We start from the raw sequence: 4,861 nt of genomic DNA on the forward strand, positions 1-4,861 counted from the left end.
TATAAAATGAAAGTGCTATTTAGTTTAATCGGCAATGTAAATAAATTCATAATCAACAAACATGTAATAAGCTACAGGCAACAACGCTAAATGAAATGGCGCGACTTCCCAGTGAACCTATAAATAAGGATCGTCACGGGGCTTAATCGCCTTAGCGAGCTCGTCATTAATCCGTCGAGGTTCCCGAAAATATCGACTTTCCCCATAAAAAATACAATAATCTCTTGGAAACTAAGAAGTTGGCTCGCAACAACACCCACCCACCCACCCATCTACACACACGCTCGCGCGCGCGCACGCACACAATAGCGCACGTACATCTATCCACTTTGTTTCCCCTCGGTATTGCGATTACGCGGTGGTGCCCCCACCTTCTATCCATCGCCGATATGTACATTGTATCATCATTAATGAATAATTGCTTTGACGGAGCGGTCTTTTCAAAATTTATGGACTATTTCATACGGAAAGGCTTAATTAAGTCCAACGGGCAAGTTGAGACACCTCAAAAGGAGAAAAATTTAATATTTCTGTGCTCGAAGTAAGGAACTCTGAAGGAAAAGAAGGGATATTGGTATCAGCGTTGACCGCAGTCATCGGTGTAATATTGCAATCCTTTTTCGTATTCTGGAATGTATAGCTATCGTGGACAAAGTACTTTTTACTTTATGCATACTTGAGTTTGTTCAAAAGTCGGGTTGTAGAGAAGAGACGGAATCATGTTTCTCAGCAGGGGAGTAGAAATCGGATCGGACCGATTGAAATTCACGCGGGTTCACGACCAATAATCAAAACATCTATGTATACCATCCTTTTTCGTCGTTCCTTATTTTTTCTTCTTTGTTTTTCTTCTACATTTATACGCTTTAGATGGGGGAGATGGCATGATATTTCCAACGGCTCGACGAAACGTCCTTTTTCTATCAACTACTCTCGCCTTTATATATATTCTCATGTCCACAATATATAAGATATTGTATCCTTCTATTATACGTGCTTATATTTAAATAAAATGTATGAGTGGTAGAATAATAATTCTGAATAGTCTTTCTGAACTATCTTATGTACCGTAACATTACTGTATAATTTAATTGATATTGGTAATACCTTGGATTTGATCTCATTTTCTTTGAATCCTATAGACCGATACATGTACAATTAATGGAAAATTTTTACCGAAAAATTAATTTTACATAATCTTTGTTCTAACGAGTCTCTCGTACCTGTGAAAGTCAGCAAAACATCGCTTGTGTCCGATATCTCTACACGAAACTATAAGTTATAAACTTTAGCATGAGAATAGAAAATAAGAATGAATAAAGGTAATCGAAACGATTATGAGAGACGTTACTCGAATAAATATAATTTCTTCTATTATTATTAGATTTATGATTTTACATCGTGCTTTATAATGATTTAGGCTTTAATAATTTACAAGTGGCGAAAATTTTCTTATTAAATATACTAATCCTTTGTAGGATAGTATTGAGAAATCGTATAAATATTAGTTTATCGACTAGCTTAAATTTGCAATTACCTTCTCCACATTTTTAAAGGTTCATGTCCGAGGCAAATGTAGTATTTTGCATACATGTAAATATAGTAGGCCATTATCTATTGTTCAGAAGATTTGAGAAAACTTTCTTTGAAAAGTAAAATGATAAAACGAGTGAATTGGAGTATTGGATATATTTAAAATAGATTATTTTTATTGCAAATTCAAGCCACTTGATTTTTTTTAATTAATCATCATGATTAGAATATATATAAGCTATTAGAAATAAATTTATTTCATAGTAAATTCCTTATCGCTATAATTAATGTCTTTATGCAGACTAACGTATACTTGATTTTATAAATAAATAATAAAAACTATTACCATTGCGATTCCCATATGTAATATACAAGTTCCTATTTATATTGAATTAAGTACGAAATCGGCGCATTATCTTTCAAAATTTGTAATAGTAATTCAACAATTTAATTTCAAACCATAAAATATCTGATATTCTCCACCGTGAAACTTCAGTTTCCATAGCGTAAATATACTAAAAATACGAAATGTAAACAAAGATCACGCGGTAAAAGCCATAATTATAATACCATTCCTATAATAATTGACAGTTTATAATCATGCTGAGCTCTTATGCTAATAATATACGAAAAGCATCGCGTTTGTGCAAAATCCGTGATTAATCCTACAAGAAAAGGAGGCACTTAATCGCAACGATAGGTATCGAGTATTCGCGCGCAAAACTGAAAGGACGAGACACTATTATCTTCAGGCAAGAGAACGAAGAACGTGAAAGACGAAGTATATCGAATAAGAGTTGAGATATTTGATTTTTAAATCTTGTACGCGTGTTACTATTAAACTAACACATTCGTATTAATTAGAAGTATTTATTTATTAAGAGTCTTAAAATCAGACATATTAAAACGAAATAAAATTTATAGAAGAAAATGCAGATAAAAATAGCGATGAATGTAAAATTTTTCGGTTCCTCGTTTTTACTTTATTTCTCTCTCTCTCTCTCTCTCTCTCTCTCTCTCTCTCTCTCTTCCATTTACCAACATAGCATATTTTAGCAGATTTGTTGAATTCAGAAAAATATGAATTGCAACATCGATGCAGTAGAATTTGCAATTTGTTATTTACAAAGTTCATTACTATTGAATCAAAATTATTTATATAAAACTAAATTGTACATGTAAAACGCAGCTAATAAATTGCTGTGGTTCGGAAAGCCTAAAGGCATAAAGAATATTATATTACAAAAATTTTCGTATATCTATAGCTTACTTCCGCACTGAAATTAGTTAACATTGCAAGATTATTTTTACAAATTCTTTATTATTCTCAGAAGTCGGGGAATATCACAAATTTTAAGAATTCATGCATTCTCTGTGCATAATAATTCGAGCAACTTAACGACATATAACATTCAAAATTTTTTAATGAAAGCATTCATTATAGATTAGTTTCGGCGCTCAAAGGGCAAAACACCTCCTTCGCTTCACCATAAACCGTAATCAACGCTAGGATATAAATTGTAATTTGTGTGCCGAAAAAAGAGTAAACCCGTTTGAAATATTGGAGGAGCAATGAAAAAGCACAAAACAGTTATCGCTGTTTTGTCATCGAAAAAGTCCTGCCCGCCTGTATTAATGTGCCGGCAAAACTTAGCTATCACTAGTCCCTACAAGCGCGCGGGTGTTGTCCCCGCGGGAAGCTCGTGTTCGTGCATATTAGATGCACGAGTTACCATATCTATCCACAAGGAAGTTTCTTCCTTCTTTTCCCTCAGAATGTCCGGCCGAATGTAACGAGTTCGCTGTTCGCTTCTTCATTTTACTTCCACCGAGATTAAACTTACCTCTGCTATTCTCTGACGAGAGTGTAATCAAATTAATTCATTATGATAATGCTCTTATCAATGATATATTTGCCCCGAGCTAAGTATTATAAAATATTTCAATGTGACAGTATTATAGAAAGTAATCGGCCACTTGCTTTTGTCATTTTGTACGTCCGTGATTGATGTCTTTAGCCAAAGTGAGCTAAAAAGTCAGATTTGTAAAACGAAATGTGAACATTACATCTCTATATAAAATCTCCATTATAATTAATTACTACTATTAACGTGTATTATTAGAGTAGACGCAAGTTGAGTCATAGTTGTTCAACAACATCATGATCGTACACATCGTACACATAAAAATCTAATTATTCTCCAAGAATGAAAAAATTCGCCTATTCATACCTTGTTTATGCATACACTTTATCCCAGATCGCTTAAACATGACACGACATTTCTCATTCTTAATTAGTATTTACCTTATGACATCGTCATCGCACTTACCGCAAACGAAATACATTGAGAAAAAATGCAGTCGCTTAAGTAACAACAGGTGCATTAAAAGGACGTCTATTACAATTGACTGAGGATTGACTTTTATCAATACCCCCCGTCTAAATCTCACAAATTCCGATTTGCTTTATCTACAATCTAGTCGAGCCTCAGAAAATGGCTTCGGCGAGATAAGAAACTTACCCTACCACCCCACCCCCAACACCGCGCCTTGTTGACCGAGTAAACAATATTAATGCATTGTAAGGAGTGAGTTAACGCGTGCACGGGACTTTTAGGCACACTTCTTGCTTTATGGCAGAATGAAGGAGGAGGTGGATCCTCGCGTGAAATCCCATTGTGCAATCAGTAATGCGACAGGCTCGAAGGTCTGGATTCGCGTGGGCAGTTCGGTGTCTTTTGCGTGGGCGGCGTCGCCGTATCCACGCGAGTCGACTTTCCTCGAGAAACCCTTTATCGCATTAAGTGTCATTCGTTCGCCCGCCTTCTCTCCTATCTGTCTCTTTCTTTTGAGGTTTCTCTTGCTCCACCTTCACCTTTCGCGATTAAAGTCGTCTTAAGTTTTATAAATTCTCTTAATATGATTGCGAGCGATAGCTTTCTCTATATCATCGTAAATACATTCGTTTTGCATGTAATGAAAATATATGGATGGATCATTGGCTCCTTACGAAGCAGATAAAACATGAAACCGCAAATGTATTGTATTACCATATATCTGTACGTGTAAATTCTATAATTAGGTGGATCGATTTTCCTAAATTTATTGTAAAGGATAAAAGAAAAAGGATGAAATGGGATGAGTAAGGTCGCGAGTGTGCGAATAAATTTATTATAAATACGTAGTAAGCAACATGCCTATCAATACTAATGTTAGATATAATTTGAACAAAAATTGAGGAGCAAACGCTTATCGACATAATTTAGCGGATAAAGGACGAAGCACGAACAGGCAAAAAAAAAAAAAAAAAAAAAAAAAAAAAAAAAAA

This window comes from Ceratosolen solmsi, unplaced genomic scaffold, assembly GCF_000503995.2.
Source record: "Ceratosolen solmsi marchali unplaced genomic scaffold, CerSol_1.0 scaffold13, whole genome shotgun sequence".
Lineage (NCBI taxonomy): Eukaryota > Metazoa > Arthropoda > Insecta > Hymenoptera > Agaonidae > Ceratosolen > Ceratosolen solmsi.